Source organism: Hypanus sabinus, chromosome 12, assembly GCF_030144855.1.
Source record: "Hypanus sabinus isolate sHypSab1 chromosome 12, sHypSab1.hap1, whole genome shotgun sequence".
In the NCBI taxonomy this organism is placed as follows: Eukaryota; Metazoa; Chordata; class Chondrichthyes; order Myliobatiformes; family Dasyatidae; genus Hypanus; species Hypanus sabinus.
Window position 1 is genome coordinate 82,508,414 of NC_082717.1, and position 19,919 is coordinate 82,528,332.

At 40.1% G+C, this 19,919-nt stretch overlaps 1 protein-coding gene and 1 pseudogene across 8 annotated transcripts in view; both read right to left on the reverse strand.

Moving 5' to 3' along the window:
• LOC132403056 (ras and Rab interactor 2-like) overlaps positions 1 to 19,919 on the reverse strand; it is a 172,448-nt gene that overhangs the window by 78,036 nt on the left and 74,493 nt on the right. Inside the window, exon 1 of one of the 8 annotated variants that reach the window (XM_059986292.1) lies at positions 17,776 to 17,827. The exons of the other annotated variants lie outside the window; for them this stretch is intronic. The gene's annotated coding sequence lies outside the window, so the exon portion shown is untranslated. Of the gene's footprint in view, positions 1 to 17,775; positions 17,828 to 19,919 lie in introns of those variants that run through there. 8 annotated transcript variants of the gene reach the window in all.
• Positions 18,428 to 19,919, reverse strand: part of LOC132402397 (ferritin, heavy subunit-like) — a 33,707-nt pseudogene continuing 32,215 nt past the window's right edge.

Sequence of the window (19,919 nt, forward strand, 5' to 3'; positions counted from 1 at the left end):
ATCAAACTTAAAGGCAGAGTACAAGGTTAATGGCAGGATTCTTAGCTGTGTAGAGGTACAGAGAGATCTTGGGATCAAAATCCAAAGGTTTATGTTGATCAGCACAACATTGTGGTACAAAGGGCCTGTACTGTGCTATACTGTTTCATGTTATTAAATTCAGATCATTTAACTCTTCAAAAATCCTAATAGCTCAATATTTGTCTCATTGGAGGCCCCTATACTCCCATTAACTCCCTTTTACAGTTACAAGAAAAAGTTTGAACTCTTTGCAATTACCTGGTTTTCTGCATTAATTACTCATAAAATGTGGTCTGAACTTTATCTAAGTCACAATAATAGACAAACACAATCAGCCTAAACTGATCACACAATTGTACTTCTTCTCATCAATACTGATGCACCATTTAAACAATCACAGTTTAGTTTCAAAGAAGTATGTGGGCAATGCTTTCTACAAAAGCAATTTGGAGTCAAGTGTTCCAGCAATGAGATGAGATTGGAAGTGTGGGCTGTAGAGGTGCCCTTCCCTATATAAAAAAAGACACACAAAGTCAGGTTACTGATACAGCCTGCTCTTCTCAAGAAAGATCTGTTGTGTGCACGATGCCTCGATCAAAACAGCTTTCAGAGAACTTTAGAAGAAGAGTTGCAGAGATGCATGAAACTGGAAAAGGCTACAAAAGCATTTCTGAAGATCTGAGTGTTCATCAGTCCACGATAAGAGAAGACGTCTATAGATGGTGGAAATGTGGACAGCTGAGGCAGAAGGTGAACTTCTTGACTGAAAAGCACACCACTATGTTTGGAGGCAAAAGGGCACTGCACACCAATACCAAAACCTCATCCCAAATGTGAAACAGGGTCAAAATCAAATCAAGTTTAATTATCATTCAGACCATACATGGATACAGTTGAATGAAACAGTGTTCATTTGGTGCCCAAGTGAGTAACATACGAGGGAGGGGGGGGGGGGAAGATGGAGAGAAAAAGAAAACACACACACACATCATTACACAAGAAAACACATGTATAATCCAAGTCCAAATCTCAGCTGGACTGCAGCAGTAGGCAACCCCGCTTGAGGCTTTGTCCTCGCTGCAACTGAGGTCACGCTGCTGCCTCATCACCTGCCTCACCACCAAACAAGGGAAACAGGCATGCTGCTTCTCACATTATCAATGTCCAACAGGGTCTCGGGATCACAAGAGCAATGTCCAAGATGGTTACAATGCACGCACCAACTTTGATGCCTTGCATAGTCGGCAGCAGCACCGTTAACACCCGGGTCAGCTCCTATGAACCCTCTTTGGCCCGCCCACCAGCTTCTGCTCCTCCGGCCTGGTCCGCTGGCTTCTCCTCCTCCCTCTAGCTCTTTTGTCACCCCGGCCAGCAGCTCTGAACAATGAACAGATCACTGATGTGGTAGACCTGCTGTACTTGTTGTCCTTGGAATACAGTATAGTCTTAATAAAACACATTTTAAAAAGAAAAGTACACCTTTGGTTGGCCCCGATAGGCCACTCCTTTCAAACGCGCACTGTCTTACTGCAATGATGGATGGAGCATCGTGGTTTGGGGCTGCTTTGCTGGCTCAAGGCCTGGACAGCTTTCAATTGTTGAGTGAACAATTAATTCAAAATTGTATCAAGACACTTTACAGGAGAATATCAGGATAGCAGTTTGTCACCTGAAGCTTAACAGAAGTTGGATAATGCAACAAGACAATGATCGGAAACACAAGAGTAAATTAACAATGGTTTAAACTGAAGAAAACTTGTGTTTTGGAATGGCCAAGTCGGAGTCCAGACCTTAACCCAATAGACATGCTGAGGCATGACCTAAAGAGGGCTGTTCATGCGAGGTATCCCAGAAATAATGGTGAACTGAAACAGTTTTGTATGGAGGAACGGTCTAAAATTCATCCTTGTCATTGTGCAAGTCTGATCAGCAACAATAGGAAATATTTAATGGAAGTAATTACTGCTGAAGGAGGTTCTACCAGGTATTAAATACAAGGGTTCACATACTTTTTCCTGCCAGACAGCGAATGATTAAATGTGTTCAATGAAGACATGAAAAGTACAATTATTTGTGTGTTATTGGTTTAAGCAGATTGTGTTTGTCCATTATTGTGACTTAGATAAAGATCAGACCACATTTTATGAGTAATTAATGCAGAAAACCAGGTAACTGAAAAGGGTTCACAGGCATTTTCTTGCAACTGTATGTTATTCTGGGGTGTAATTTTAAAAAAAAATGAATTCAAAGTGTGTTGGTGTTCATAGTTAACGTTGGATAGTCTGGACAATCTGTTAGATCAGTTCCAAAAAAACTCAAGCAAGTCAAGGTAGATGCAAAGTCTACTTTATTTAGTTCTATCTTTTACAGATATTTCAGAATAAAGCCACTCTCTCATTTATTGCAACAACATATTTCAGTAACTAAGTAATAACTTCCAGCATGAATTTAGCACATATCACATTAAAGCAGCTGCTGCTTTTTGTGTTATGTTTTCAAAAATACTTGTATGTTTTAGGGCTGTAACTTACATAATTGTTACACTCCTTTTCTGGAAGAACCAACTCATCCTGTTCTGGGGGATAGTCATTGAAATGAACTATTTCTATGCTTTGGGTTTAGACCAAGAGTTTCAACCAAAGGGAACACAATAGTGTGTGAGCTGAGAATGAAACCTGGAAATCCCAGATGAACTCTCTTTTTGTTTTTTGATGCTATTTTTAAATACAACTAAGTTCTTGTTTCCTGTGATGATATGGGAATGGACTTTCTGCAGGTAACAAAACACTTGGACGACAAAAGCTCCTCTTCTCAAGTTCTAAATGCATTGACACACATTAATGAACACGTAACTAAAAACAAATGGTATTAGTAAACAACTTTTCTATTGAAACTTGCAAGGGTTGATTTTGAAATCACAAGGTGCAGCTGTGTAATAAAGACTATTCTCTATCAGAGCAATGTACAGCATGAAGCCATTTGACACAAATGGTTTGGAAGTTGATTAATTTTATTTATGGTTTTACTTAGTGATACAGTGTGGAGCAGGGCCTATGAGCCACACTATCCTGTAATCCACCTATCACACCATAGCCTAATCATGGGACAATTTACCAATTAACTTTCTAGCCGATATGCCTTTGGAATGTGGGAGGAAACCGGAGCAACTAAAGGAAACATATGTGTTCGCAGGGAGGACAAAGAAACTCCTTACAGCCAGCAATGGAATTAAACTCCAAACTCTGCTCCAAGCTGTAATAGTGTACTCCTGACCACTACGCTACCGTGGGGCCCAATTTACGCCTTACCACTGGCTCCTCAATGTGTACAATATGGATATGTTGGAAAACATTCAACCGTGAGACCTCAAATAACCTTACAAGTACATGGATGGCAGATCAGTGAATGACCGCATGTTGGAGTTGGCTTTTTGATCTTGTCCTTTATTGAATGCTCACCATTTAATAAGCTTTCAAAAATAAAAATCAGCACAAAAATCCCACACTAACCGATATCTTTTTCTAAAATCTACAGAAAAGTTATCTACCTTTGTCTTGAATATATCAGCAATTGAGGTTCCTTAGCACTCTGCAATTCCAAAGGTTTGCTACCCTCTGCATATAGAAATCTATTCTACTCTGGGAACTGATTGGACCATCCTTTTAAATGGTGTGACTCCATGATCTAGATTCCTTAGCTCGGGGAGATGTCAATAATGTAATTATCCTGTAAACCACTATAATTTTTTTTGTGTTACAACAAGATGATTTGCCATTCTTCTAAACTCTCAAGAGTACAGATTTGGCCTGCTTAATATCTCCTTGAAAGACAAATTTTCCACACCATGAACCTTTCATGCATGACCTCTTTCAAGATACAATGTAGTTTCCATATAATTGGAGCAAGATGTCTCTGCCCTTGTATTCAAATTACCTTGCAATAAAGACCTACATACCATTTGCTTTCCTCTCTGTGCAGATCAAGTATCAGTCTTGGAATCATATCAGTATAAATCCAGGCACACCAATATTACTATATTAATTTCTGGACATTGACAGTATGTGAAAGATTTGGCAAAATAAAGGCTAGTGTTTACATTTTAGAGTATGCAAATCAGTAAAGACTGGCCAAAGACCACTCCAGTGATGTTCTTACAAACTAAAATAGTAATACATCCGATTCAGTGATGCGGCAGGAATTATTGTTAACTAGCTTCATGGCTGTGACCAAATGTAGTCTTAATGTAGGAGACGATATTCAACAAATCATCAGTCTTCCACTCACAATATGAACTAATCCCCTAGAGCCAATGGCCAGGTTCATAAGGTTATAAAGGAGCTGGTTATAAGTGTGGATATGTTTGTGCTGATCTTCCACAATTACCACAGACTCTGGAATGGTCCCAGTGAACTGGACACTGTCAAGTGTAATGTGGTTATTCAAGCAAGGAGTGAAATCTGAGCAGTGCAGACAATGTGGCCCGAAATGAATTGTTAGGCAATTACTGGGATGTATTATTACAGAGTGGCAAAAGTGTATGGAAGGAAAACGATAAAGTGATTGGAGAGGGGTCAATATGTATAACAAATCCAGTGGAGTAATTAGAAAGGTTAATTAAAGGAAATAGGGAGAATTCAGTTTATTTGTACTTTTAAAAGGCTTTTCATGAATTGTGTGAAAGGTTTTTATGGAGATCTTTGGGTGGGGTTACTTAGACAGAGGACAGTTACTAGATGCTAAGAGCAAAGACAGCACTCTCAGATTGGCAGACTGTACAAAGTGAGGAAAAGCTGTGAGAGGATGCAAAAGAGTAGAGGGCTTCAGAATCCGATTTAATATCACTGGCGTGTTGTGAAATTTGTTATTTTATGGTAACAATATATATAAAAATTAAACTAAGTGCAGTAATCATCACTGTATGACATGTCGTATGATGTAGGTGATCATGATTATTCTTTCTACAGAAATGGTTTGCCATTGCCTTCTTCTGGGCAGTGTCTTTACAAGACAGGGGATCCCAGGCATTGTCTATACTCTTCAGAGATTGTCTGCACTACAGTAAGTAGTGCAAAAACTGAGGAAAAAAATAACCAAGGTGTGTTTATGGGTTCAATGTCCATTCAGAAACCTGATGCAGAGGGGAAGAAGTTGTTTCTGAAATGTTGAATGTGTGTCTTCAGGCTCCTGTACCTTCCCTTTGATAGTTGCAATGAGAAGAGGGATAATCCTGGGTGATGGAGTTCTTTAAAGCATCCCCTTTCACGATACTTGAGAAAGTTTAGGCCAAATCTGCTTAATCTCTTCTCAGTCAACAGGCTCTCCATCCAAGGAAATAAATTTGGTAACCTACACTTCACTTTGTGTTGCCAGATTATTCTTCCTGATATTGGAAGTCCACACTGGTACCTAATATACTGGATGCAGATTCCATACAATTGGAGCAGGCTGCCCTTACTCTTACACTGAAATCCGCTTGCAGACTAATGTATCATTTGCCGACTAGCACAATAGTTTTCAATTCATCATGTACAATGACTTCCCGGCCCCTCTGAATGCCAGCACCTTTCAACTCAACTTTTTTTTTTAAAAAAGCTACTCTGCCTTTCTTTTTTGCCCCCACCGAAGTGAACAACTTCATATTTTTCTACATTATACTCCATCTGACAAGCTCTTGCCCATTTACTTTAGAGATAAAGATACATCTTTGGACTGTGGGAGGAAACAGGGGCACCAGAAGAACCCACACAGTCACAGGGAGAACATACACACTCCTTAAAGGCAGCGGCAGGAATTGAACCACGATCAGCACTGTAAAGCGAGTGATGTGCTAACTACTACACTACCATGTCGCAGTAATTACCAGCTGAAGCTCCTCCGCATCCTCCTTGGAGTCCACATTCCACTCAGCCTTGGATATATTACACTTAGTCCTATCTAAATCACTGAGGTAAAGTGTGAACAGCTGTGATCACGGTCACACCCATTAGTCAGAGCTCCCAACCCAAAAATTACTACTGTGGGCTGTCCACTAACTGATTCTAAAAGCATGTCAGTCCAATGTCCCCAATATTACATGCTCTAATTTTGTTTAATGACTTTTGTGTAATATGGTAATGACAACCTTCTAAAAATCCAACAACACTGCATTCATTGGCTTTTAATGATCTTCTCTGCTAGCTCCAACCTCAAGAAGCTAAGCTTTCACAAGCATAAATTTCCTTTCATGAATCCAACTTATCTCTGCCCAACTCTGCCTAAATATTTTTAGGTCCTCTTATCATTTCCTCAATGATAAATTCCAGCAATTTTTCTACTACTGGTGGTTCTGAGGTCTGCTCTCTTTCTTGCCTTTCTTAAACAGTGGGGTCACATTGATACTTTTCAGTCAATAACAGCTATTCTAGATTCTATAGAATACTGTGAGATGGTTACAGTGCATCCACTTTCGTCAAAACCATATCCTTGAAGATGTACCAAATGATAGGGCAGGGATAGAAGTGGGGGGTGATCAACTTTCACCACTTCTTCAGCTGTCTAGCTCCTTTCTTACAGGAATGCAGTGTTAAGAGGGGTGTGGGTCAAGGGATTAAAGTAACTAGGACATTAGCCCTTGCACACACAAAGAAAGGTACTGGGCATAACAGCCAGGATAAAAAAAATCAATCCCTGCAACTCAGAATTAAAATGCACATTACTTCTGCAATCTCACCCCCCCCCCCCCCACCAACCAGTTCTCTAATTAATTTGCCAGGCACTAAAGAGGATTTTCTAAGAACAATTTTAACGTTCAGGGATAAAAGGGAAGAGATTTTAAAGCTGATATGATGCAAATTATGTGGATAAATGCAGATTCAATTTTAATCATCCTGATTCCTGTGGGATAACAATTGAGAAACCCAATCATCTTACTCATCATTTAAGTTTCTTAGAAAGCTTAAAAAGGTCATGAATAAAAAGATAAGTGGATCGCGAATGTATCATTGGCAATGGGACTTAAAAAACTAAGATCATGAAGGCAGACAGTCACAGCAACAAGTAGATTTAAAAAGTCAAGTTTCCTTGTGGTCTGAGTGTTACAGGCATTTTCCTCTCGGTCCTAAATAGGAAGTCTTGGGTACACATTGCCTCCAATTCACTCTCTTTGCCTCCGCTCTCTCCTCCAGTGATTTCCAACATCTGTGGCAAAAGGCCTGCTATCAGGTCACAATTATCCGAATGTTGTTTGGAGTGGCCAGGCATTTATGTATTTGGGTTTCCTTGAGATCTCCATATATCATAGATGGTTGCGAAGAAAAAGCATTTCAGGATGTATACTGTATACATTTCTGTGACATTACATTGGACCTTTGAACGTTTGAATAAACATTATCCATTTCACGTCATTTTTATACTTATATCAGCTGTCTCCAATTATACAGCAAGGCCCTATGTCCACAAGAGCTACACCAAAGAAAATGTGATAAAGGAACCACATAAAGGAGAAAACAGACTAGACAGCCAAAAGCTCAAAGTGATAGGTTTTCAGAAGAATCTTAATAGTATAGGAGCTAGGTTGCAGAAAAAAGTTCCGAAGTTTTAGGTGAGAGGTAAGTCCCAGTGTGGGATGAGCAAATGGTCAGAATTTGATTCAAGTGCTGTTTATCTTTAGAACACTGCTTAAGTATCGAGATAATGATAGATCCCAATAATTAGATTCACTAACAAAGCTATTCCTGTTAAAACTTCATGCTTCTTTTCTCCAGGCAATAGCTTGACAAAGCTACCAACATCAGCCCATCCATTTTGGATCCAGTGGATTTTATTTAAATATGGAAAAATCTGGCTTAAATAAAGAAATAATGTTGTGAGCAATCCCCTTCCAACAGCTTTACTTAAGCACACATCCATATTTGATAAGTGTTTGAACAAATTGAAATTATGCCACAAACTTTGCTCAACTCTTTGCCAAGGCTAGCAGTAACTGAGCAGAGAATACAGCAACTGAGGAATCAGAACGGTCAAACCAAATTCATTAAAGTATAGTCACGGTTCCAGCGGAAAAGAAAGCAGGATGGTGGGCCAGACGCGTTATTCATTGTTCTTGTCAGCTACACCCATATTGTTTCCATTTTAAAAATTGTGGACTTACAGAACAGTAACTTTTTTCACATCAAGGACTATCAGCAACTATTCGTGAGCGCCACTGTCCAGCCCACATTCACTAGAAACTAATTTTGTCAGAAGCAGAATACTCTGAAGGTTTTACTGCCTAGAAACCACATTCTAAGTCTAAACACTCTCATAATATTATTCTGACCATTTTAAGGTGCGTCAATCAATTTAATACAGCTCCACTCTTGCCTCATTTAAAATACGGCAAAAAAATTGTCATGGGCATTTGTGCATTTATCACACCAGTCCCTAACACTGTTCTCTTCTTATAGGAGCACTATATGACTTGGCAATATTGCATCGGAAAACTCTAGCAGTGCATGGAAAATATTACTAAAGTCAATTCATCTACAGGTGCTACATTAATTTAAGTAAGCTGGCATACACCAATAGAAACTTATTTGTCTTACCCAAACTTCCAATAATTTCTTTTGCAATAAATTTGTGGTATCAAAACAAGTCACTTGGCTCGTCAGTTTTTGCTGACACTTAAAAGCCTTCACCTAGATTACCTCATTGTATATCTTAACTCTTTCTCCCTACATGAACATTAGTTGAACTGTCTCTGCATAACATGAAATGAAAAACATGACGTTTCTACACAAGGGTTCAACTGGATATTAACTAACAAATCCCTAATGCAGCTGCCCACACTGACTCCTCTAAGCTACACTGGCTCCTCCTAACTACACTATGGGGAATAAAGTTTCCATTAAGATTTAAAGATTATCAGATAGAAAAGTAAATATATTCCAAAGTATTTCAGTCAAAGCCATGATTTATAACTTTTCCAGTTTGTCACATGATCATAAATGATAAAACAATAAAAAAAATCAAACAGCAAGTTACTTTCCCCACATGATAAAAAGCTCTAGTTAAAATTGCTAGCATATTACCTCACTATCCTATAGCAGTTGAGGTATGCAAGATAATGTACTGTAAATGGAAGGATTACAAATACACCCTTGCAGATCCTGCTCAATTAAGCTTCATTTGTGTACATTGTGCAAAATGTAAATTAGTTTCTCAGTACTTCCAGCATGTTCAGTTTTCCATCATTCTTGAGTGTTTTGTTTTTATATCAGCAATTTCTGACCAACTATAACAACAACTTCCATTTTTATGCAGAAAAGTAAGAGGAATTGCTTCCCTAGAGTACTATCAAAAGGTCAAAATAGAAATAATTCAGTGGTTCAATGCCTTAAATATAGATATTCATTTAACACATGCCTGTGTCTCTCCCTATGATACCACAAGCATAACACAAATTAAACATATCACATATTAGTTATTGACTGCAGAAACACAAGCTATTGCAAAGCCGTTTTATGTACACACAGAAGGAAAAGATGAAGTGTTTCTTGGACGACAAATAAACATTCGAGTCAGACTCCTCAGATTAGGTGGTTACATGAAACACCGATAGCAGATTAGCTACAAGGATCAGTTCCCAAAACACACTTACCTAAAGCAGCTCTAGATAATTTGAACAGAACTGTGGCAAAAGCAGCATTCTTTATGAAGCTCAGGCATTAACGGAAACAAAGCAATGTACCGCCCTGAATCCTGCAAGTTGCTCTCCAGATTCCCACAGCATGTCTCTCTACTGGGGGAGCCAACAGGAGGAAAATTACTTTCACAGAGATTGTATTATGAGGTCATTTAATGGAAAGTTGGGCCTACAATCAAACGACGTTGTTTTTTGCCAGTGGACTTGCGTCTGGGATCTACCCAAATGTTATTTATTTCTAGAACTGCTGGTTCACGGCTCACTCCAGAATGCTAGCAAGGTAGAAATAAGTTCTGCAATACCTTCACAGCTTTACTTTCTCTCACTAACTACCCTTATTAACCCATCATCAAACGGCTTCATCGTACAACTTATCAGCCTGGTGAATATGATCTTTGTCCAATGCATCCCTCCCCCATCCTCAATGTAACTAAGTTTGATTTTTTATGTTTCCACTTCTGTTGCTGGATCTTTGACTGAAAACATTAACTCTGCTTCTTTACTCTCACTCACCCACAGATGCTGCCTGACTGGTTGAATGTTTTTGTTTCAGATTTCCAGTTTTTGTGATTATAGCTTCTTCCAGATGTACATATACATTTAATCTTTACATTATATTTCTGCCCATAACATTTTTTTGCAGTAGTTACCACAGAGTTATACATATCACTACATTTGCAGTATTATACTTGTTCTTTAACAAAGGCAACAGTGAAGTTCTTTTTTGATGATGACACAGAGATAGCCAATACAGCATATGCAATTAATATGGTGGTTTATATAGAATTCCCCAATGAGGTTTTTTAAAAGCTATGTAGTCCTGGAGGAGGAGCTTGGCCTGAAACGTCGACTATTCATTTCCGCAGATACTGCCTGATCTGCTGAGCTCCTCCAGCATTTTGTGTGTGTTGCTTTGGATTTCCAGCATCTGCAGACTTTGTCGTGTTTATAATAGGATTGTGATCAAAACTGAAACCCAGAGAATTAACGGGCCCGTAGTCTAAGGAATGAAAATTGGCTTAGTGACCTGAAACAGGAGTAATAAAAGAATTATTTCTTTTAGATTGGAAGGAAGTGTACAGCAAGTTCTCCTAGTACCAGTACTGTGCCTGCTATCTTTTCTCATGTATTGATCACACGGATTTTGACACAAGGGTAAAGTCTAAATGTGCAGATGACAAAATGAGGCACAGGGAATTGTGAAGCCTGTACTATTGAAATCAAGGAAATAGAGAGAGACGGCTAGAATGACTGGATAGCTGGCAAATGATATGCAAAATGAAGTGTTATATTTGGAAAGAAGAAAGGGAAGTGATGGAATCTGAGGGCACAATTTGAAAAGGAGTACAAGAACAGAAAAGTCTGGGAACATTTGTTTCAAGTGGTGAGGCAGGTGGAGGAAGTGACTGGAAGAGCAGATGAACATTAGACTTTACAGAGTGTGCAGACAGAAGTCAAAATGAAATCAATTCCACAACTGTAATACTGTGGTTCCATTCTAGGTATCACTCTTTAGGAAGGATGTAATGGATTGAGCAAGGGTGTAGAAAAGATTTTCTAAAATTCTACCTGGGAGGAGGCAATTTAATTATGTGGAGAAATGGAAAAAAAACATGGTAGTTGTCTTTTTTTTCCTCCAGAAAATGAGGCTTTAAGAGGGTCAGATGTAATTATTTAAAATTTATGAAGGACAAACTGTTGCTGGATGTAGAACATTTTGACTGTTGTAGAACATAAAGCATAGAAAACATACAGCACAATACAGGCCCTTCGGCCCACAAATCTGTGCCGAACATGTCCCTACCTTAGAACAGATAGAAAGAAACTATTCTCGGTGGCAGAAGGACCAAGAATAAGACAGAATGACAGTGACAGATAAGAGAGCCAAAAGTGACAATAGAAATAACCGAGATTTTTATCCAGTGGCTTTGGGGTATGGAAAGAACAGTAGTGCGAGGGGTGGGACAGATACGTTGGTAGCATATCAAAAGGAGATGAATCAGAAAGAACATTCAGCAACCTGGGGCCAGGCTGTGGACTGCAACTAGCTAGACTGCTTTTGCACAGAGCAAGTATGAACTTGTTGGACTGAATATCTGAAGTTCTGAGACTTGTTTAAGGACTGGTACAAGAGCACTACTGGTACAGAATGTTGAAAAGTAAAGAATGATGGATTTTGGGCGTCCTTCACGATATTAGTGACGCTGATTTGAGAAGAACGCAAGCTGAGATGTTAAATGTAAAGGAAGTGCTCTCTCTGATTTTTGTGACTTGAGGCCTCTATGCAAAACAGTTCTGAACAACTCATACACACTGCAGTAAATAAGATGAAATATAAACAATAATTGAGAGGTAGTCACACCTTTCAGATAGAATATATGTCACCAGCAAGGCAGATTGTTAAATATTTACACCTTAAATGCCTTAAGGCAGTATGGATACATTTAGAATCTGCCTCACTGAATTAGAAACAACTTATTTTCCTATTTTCATTTGAGAATGAAATTTTGAAAATCTTTCATGCAACTTCTCTCCCCCCCCCCCCCCACCCCACCAACAATCCTACCTCCCAAAGAAATTGGCTTCACCAGAACAGCAAGTTTGAATACATCCCTGGACATCTCAATGTGCAGCAGGAAATTCTATACCCAATTTTTTGGCACTATATCTGTTTGCCGCAGTATTATCTTCTCTATTGTAAACCACCCACGTCATAGCATGATGCTACCCCCACCGTGCTTTACAGTAGGGTGAAGTTATCTGGCTGGTGCACAGTATTAGATCTAAAAAAAAGAGCATATCCTTGCCCGTCGACTTTGCAAAGTCTCACTTAGAAGATACTGTAAAGATGTGGAAAAGGTCTTGTGGCCAGAAGACACTAAAGTGGAACTTTTTGGCCTGAACACTAAGTGTGGTGTAAATCTAATACTGTGCAGCAGCCAGGTAACACCATCCCTACTGTAAAGTACTGTAGTGATAGCATCAAACCATGGGGATGCTTTTCATGCAGGGACTAGAAATCTGGGCAGGATTGATGGGAAGATGAATGCTACTAAACACAGAGAGATCCTGGATAAAAACCTGCTAGCCTTTGCCAGAAAGCTTAAACTGGGGAGGAAGTTACTCTTTCAGCAGGGCAATGACCTAAAACACAGTGCGAGAGCAACTATGGAGTGGCTTCAAATGAAGAAAATTGATGTCCCTGAGTGGCCCAGTCGGAGTCTTGACTTTAACCCGATTGACCATCTCTGGCAGGACCACAAAACTGCTGTTAACAGCCGTTCCCCAACTAACCTGGCACAGCTTGAGCAATTTTGCAAGAATAGGCAAATCTTGCTCCATCACATTGTGCAAAGCTAACAGAGACTTATCCAAAGTGACCCCTGCCTGTAATAGTTACAAGAAGGGGTTCAACTAAGTACTGAGCAAAGGGGAATGAAAGCCTTTGAACTGCTGACATTTCAATTTTTGAATTTTTAATTTTTTATGCTTTACAATTTTCCCTGCTTTTGGATTCTACTGTGGAAAAAAAACTATGTAATTCACAAATAAAAATTCTTAGTTAAATTAAATTCCTGGTTGTAACATTTATGTGAACAAAGGGTTGGGGGGCTGAATACTTTTACAAGGTGCTGTATATCAGGACAATACACTTAAAACATGTTCAGACAGACTTTGTGGGCTGAAGAGCTTGTTCCCTGTTGCATTTGTTCTACCTACATTAAAACCTTTGTTCTATGTTCAAAGTATATCGCTCCTATTCACTGACAACTGTGCCTTGGCTGCTTTAACCACTGAGTCACCTTCAGACAGCTGATGATGTCAGCCACATCTCACAGTTCAGTGCTCCCCTCTGCATTTACAATGCCGCCCAAACTCAAGGATAGGAGCTATTTTTCTTTCAGCCTACAACAGACGTCTTCGAACTGCATACTTTTGTAGAGTTCACTCATGCCCTGGGAGGCCTCTGCTGCTAGCAGTACCCGACTGTCACTCTACAAGGTCATTGCATTTCTCCAGAACAAAGGAGATGCCTCCTGTGGCTGCTGCTCTTAATCTGCCTCCAGCACGTTTCTTTTGTATCCTGGTCACACAGGAAAAATGGATCACAAGAACACATGAAAGTAGGAGGAGGCCGCTTGGCCTCTGAAGCGCGTCCTGCCATTCAATGTGACCAGGGCACATCCACGCTGGCCTGAACTTCTCTTCCCTGTCATTTCCCCACAATGATCAACTATGGTAAGAGTGGGCTCCCTCAACTCTGCCCCTCTAACCCTCAATACAGGTGCCCCTCAAGGCTGTGTACTAAACCCCCGCCTTTACTCTCTGTATACCCATGACTGCACAGTTCCAATCTGCTAATTAAATTTGCTGACAACACTACATTTTTTGGCCTAATCTCAAATAATAATGAGGCAGCCTACAGAGAGCAAGTGATCACCCTGACACAGTGGGGCCAAGAAAACAACCTCTCCCTCAATGTCACAAAAACAAAGGAGCTGGTTGCGGACTACAGGAGGAATGGAGACCGGCTAACCCCTATAGGCATCAATGGATCTGTGGTTAAGAGGGTGAAAGTTCCTCGGCATAAATATCATAAAAGCCAGGACCAACAGGCTCAGGGACAGCTTCTTCTACCAGGCCATCAGACTGTTTAACTCACGCTGACAACAACTGTATTTCTGTTATATTGACTGTCCTGTTGTACGTACTATTTATTATAAATTACTATAAATTTCACATTGCACACTTAGACGGAGACGTAAAGATTTTTATTCCTCATGTATATGAAGGATGTAAGTAATAAAGTCAATTAAATTACTCCATCTTTTAACCAATTATCCACCTCCACCTTCAATACTTCCAGCGATTTAGCTTCCCTGGCTCAACAGGGTAGGTTAATTAGTCACTGTAAATTGCACCTAGCCTATAGACAAGAGGAAGGGTCTGGAGGGAGTTGGGGGCAGAGGAGGTGAAAGAGGTGCACAGGCAAGGGAAAGTTACTGGGGAAAGCTAACAGAGTTGATGGGCCAAAAGGCCTCCTTCTATATCACAAACAAATATGGCAAATATAAGGCCTTCTGATAGAAAATGTACATGTAAAGCAGAAAGACCCAGGTTTAGTCCGACTGTGTTGGGGATTTATAATATGCAGTGACACAAACAATGCATTTATTTTAATTAATCCTGCATTGGGAAGAGGGCAGATTTCTAGTTCCTGAGCTATGTCTGGCAAACTACAGGAAACGTGTGTTGAGTAGCAGGTGACAACAGAATAAATTTGGGCTGCAGTACTCAGCACTGGCAAGAACTACAGTCACTCGCTTTCACAGCTCCATGTGAATAACTGTACCTTTTGCAAGGTAGTGGGTGACAACCAGCATGAAAAGCAGACGTTTCAAACAGACTGCAGAAAGCATGCAACCACAGAAAGGAATGGATGCCTTTACAGTAAGTTTTAAACATTCTACACCCACATATTATAAACAAGCCTGATGAATAAATAAACATAATTGCCTCAAGTATGACTTGCTTTAAAACTAGTTTAATGATAATTCTTTGGAACAGGGTAATTTTCATATTTCAATCTTTCCTGGAAATGCAAACCAGAAAACATTTTTGACATCTTATAATTTATGAACCGTCATCCTAAACATAAGTTAAAATATTTAATTTTTCAAAGTTTCATTAAAGTCTCCTCTGGTGTATAAGGGCCTCCAAGAGGACCACAACCTTGCCGTGATTTGAAAGCTTGTGTGCCTCAACGACCCGGAGAGAAAGCTTTATGCTTTGGATCTTGGTTGGATCACCCATGCCAAATAGGTAAGGGATAGGGGCCTGACTAAGAGTGGTCCACTGGTCCTCAAGGTACATGGGTTCAATTCAGGGCTAACATCCCTGACTGGTCAAATAAAACTATTACAGAAACAGCAATGAAGAACCCTTCGACATCTGTGTGCAATGGTACTCCTGAGTCTCCACCTGGGACTTGCATGGCTGACAGTAATGAAAACAGAGAGGATGCTACTGGTACATTGCAGAACTCTGAACCACACCTGGGGCACAATAGAGAAGATGGCCAAGGGCAAAAAGAGACGGAAGGCCTTCACTGATGCCCTATATGCTAGCAGCCGCAATGGGCAGTAAGTGTATAAGAAACACTTTCTTTAAGGAAATAAGGAAAAATAACTAATGAAGTTATCATGAAATATTGATGCTTTTGCTAAGAAACTAGGTTGAATGTGATATATACCTCAAGGGCAGTGAATTCTTCTTTAATAACTTTCTTCAGAAAATATAAGATTACTTTGATAATTGGGGGGAAATAATTGCTTGAAAATACAATTTTTTAAATCAAAACCCAGCACATTATTCATATTGTATGTCAGCCTCCATTTTACTAGCAGCAAATAGAGGCTTCTTTCACTCTTGAAATAATTTACTGCACAACTTATCCTCTGAAATCTGAGCACCATGTCTAGGTTTATGTCAAAATTACTTAAATGGATTGAATTAAAAACTCCATGCAAGACCCACCAGTCACTTCTAAACAATCTTCAAACCTTCCCAGCTCTTTTCCCTTTAACCCATATTTATTTTTCAGTTACAGTATCAGATCAACTGAATAAGTATTTCCTAGCATTTACTAACCAATTAGCTTCAATTAATTATTTGTACAAAGGAGAGAGATAGTATACATTTTCTTCAGTATCTTGCCTCATAATCCATTTCCGCAGAGTCCAAGAACGAATTGCCAACACTAATTTACTTCTACATTAACTGAATAAACCAAAATTTTGTCCTCACTTCCTCATTTGCCACTGACCCGAAACTGGGGAGTAGTGCGAGCCCTGAAGAGAACGTAGAGGGCTCCAAAATGACATGCTCAAGTTAAGTGAGTGGGCAAGTGCAGTCAAAATGTGGATTCACTTTGGTGACAAAACAGGAAGGTCCATTATCTGATTGAGGAGAGACCAGATGCAGCAAGGTTTGGATGTTTTTGTGCACCAGTAAGCAGATAGTTAGTACAACAGATAGCATATAGGGTTTCAGAGTCAGAGGAATTGCAAGTGCAGGAGAACCAGGCTGCAGTTATGAAGGGCAAGTGGTTCGACTTTGTTGGGAATTTTGGAGGGGATTCGGTATGTTACAGACTCTTGCAGCTTTCTATAGATGTACCGGTGAGAGCTTTCTGATTGATTGCAGCACTTGTATGGAGGCCCCAATGGACAGAATCACCAGGAGGCCTCAGAGGTTTATAGACTCATTAGCTCCATCAAGGACACAAACTTCCTAACATTGAGGACATCTTCACGAGGCAATGCTTAAGGAAACAGCATCAATCACTAAGAATCCTCACTATCTGGAAGATACCTTCTTCTTGTTGTTACCATTGGGGAACAGATACAGGAACCTGAAGACCCACACTCAATGATTCAGGGTCTGTTCCCCCGCCCCCCACCTCCCCTGTCATTAGGTTTCTGAAAGGTCCATGAACTCATGAGCATTACTTTGTTATTATTTTTTTTAAAGCACACTCTTTTATTTTGTAATTTATACTAATTTTATGTCTTTGCACTATACTGCTCCTGGAAAACAAACTTCACGTTAATTGTTAAGCCAGTGATAATAAACACTATTCTGATAGACTATGGCTTAAAAATGAAGGACGCTTTTTCATTCTTGTAACGAGGGAGTGCTGCAAAGATTTATCATACTGATTCCCGGAAAGGCAAGACCAATATATGAAGAGTGACTGGGATGATTGAAGTTGTAAATGCTGGAGTTTAAAAGGAAGAGTGGGGTCCTCATTGAAATTTTAAGCCCTGACTGGACAGACTAACTGCAAGAAAGCTGTTCCTCATGGTGGGTACAGCCAAGGATACTGCCTAGATTATTTAGGGCTGAGTTGAAGATAAATTTCTTCACCCAGAGAATGGTGAACCCATGGAATTCTCTGCCACGGTGGTCAATTGAAGACAAGTCATTTAATATATTCAGAATGGCATTAGATATTGAACTGAAGAGAAGACAGTAAAGCTGTCTTAATTTATCAGAGGCTGACTTCCTTACCAAAGAAAAGATGCACTTACCATAAGGGCAGTACAGTGAAGATTCACTAGACTTGTTCTAGGGACAGCAGATTTGCCATATGAAGGATGAGTAGACTGACTATGTTCCCTGAAGAAAGAGGAAACTTCATTGAAGCTCTCAACATTGCAGGGCTTGACTGGTTAGATGTTTCTCTTGCTGAAGACGCCAAGGACTGCAGGATCAGAATAATGGGTGGGCCACCTGTAACTTAGATAAGGAGAAAGTTCTTCACTTGGACGGTGTTAATTCTTTGGAATTCTGATGTAGTTTCAACCCATAATTACTCTTCTCCCGCTGAATATGTTCACCTGTAGGTTTCTCCAGTGGTTTGGTATCTGGATATTAAGGGAATCAAGGAGGTAGTGCAGGAAGTGGCACTGAAGTAGAAAAACAGGCTCAAGGGCCAAGAGGCCCCCTTCCTGTTTCTACTTCTTATTTTTTGTGTTTTTTTTTTAACTTAGAAATGCAGCACACCCTTTCATCCCAACAGGCTTGCACTGCCCATTTACAGTCATGTGACCAACTAACCCAACCCAGTCATCTTTGGATTGTGGGAGGAAACTGGAGCACCCAGAGGAAACCCACAGTCATGGAAAGAACATTCAAACTCAGCAGAATTGAACCCGCTCACTGGCAGAGTGATAGCAATTCACTAACCATCCGGCTTCTGTACTGTGCTACTTTTATGTGTATCATTGGAGTTTATTTTCAGTTCCTATCAATTTCAAAACCTCCTATAAATTACAAGTGAGGGTAACAAAAATTAAAGCTGGAAACACTCAGGTGCATCTATTCCTTTTCCTCCAGGGAAAGCTTGTCAAACATGTACACTCTCAGACTATTCTCAGGAGCTCCCAGGCTCATCAGGTTGGTGATGAGTTCGCCAAGCTCCCTGATCATCTTCACTCGCTCATCCAAGCAGTAGTACTCCAGGAGGTCACAAAGATGAAGGTCACTGTGCTGAGTGAGGAGGTTGGACAGATCCCGTAGACTCTGATCGACATCCTTCTCCATCTGCATTGCCTCCAGACTATTGCTCTGGCTTCTTGATGTCTTCCAGCATAATCCTGCACCCCCCACCCCCCCCAACAGCATGCTTAAGCTCCTCATGAGGCTGCTGCCTGAAGAACTTGGGAAAGTAATGTAGACTAACATCCTGATCAAAGAAAAAGGATGTGGAAAGATAAACAGAGGAGGAATAGAGGTCCATGTTAATCTGCCTGTTGGCAGTATTCCCACAGTTCTAGTGGCAATTCTGACACACTTGTGAAACATCCTCTTCAGTGCAATTCTCATTTCCCAAGAAAGACCCTGAGGAACTTCTGTAAATATATGGTTACCAAAAATTCTTTGAACAATGCCAAAGCACTTCATTCTGCTAAATCACAACAGACGTTATATTTCATTAGAAGTTTGAGAAGACTCAGAATGTCACCGAAGACCCTCGCAACTTGCTACAGATGTACCATGGAGAGCATTTTAACTGAGGTTGCATCACCACCTGGTATGAAGGGGCCACTGCACAGGATCACAAAAAGATGCAGAAAGTTGCAAATTCAGGCAGCTTTATCATGGTCATTAGCGACCCCCCCCCCCCCCCCCCCCACCAGCGAGGACATGTTCAAAAAGTTATGCCTCAAAAAGGCAGGGTCGAAAATTAAGGGCCCCCATCACTCAGGACATGACATTTTCTCATTGCTTATATCAAGGTGGTGATACAGGAGTCTGAAGACATACACTCAACGTTTTAGAAACAGCTTCTTCCCCTGCGCCATCAGATTTCTAAATGGACAATGAACACTGCACGACGTTTTCTCTTTGCTCTCTTTGCATTAAATTAATTTTTAATAAAAATATTTTATTGTAATTTATGTTTTTATTATTATGCATTGCACACTAGTACTTCGCAAAATAACAAATTTCACAACATATAGAAACATAGAAAACCTACAGCACAATACAAGCCCTTCAGTCCACAAAGTTGTGCCAAACATGTCCCAACCTTAGACATTACTAGGCTTACCCATAGCCCTCTATTTTTCTAAGCTCCATGTACCTATCCAAAAGTCTCTTAAAAAACCCAGTCGAATCCGCCTCCACCACCGTTGCCGGCAGCCCATTCCACACACTCACCACTCTGAGT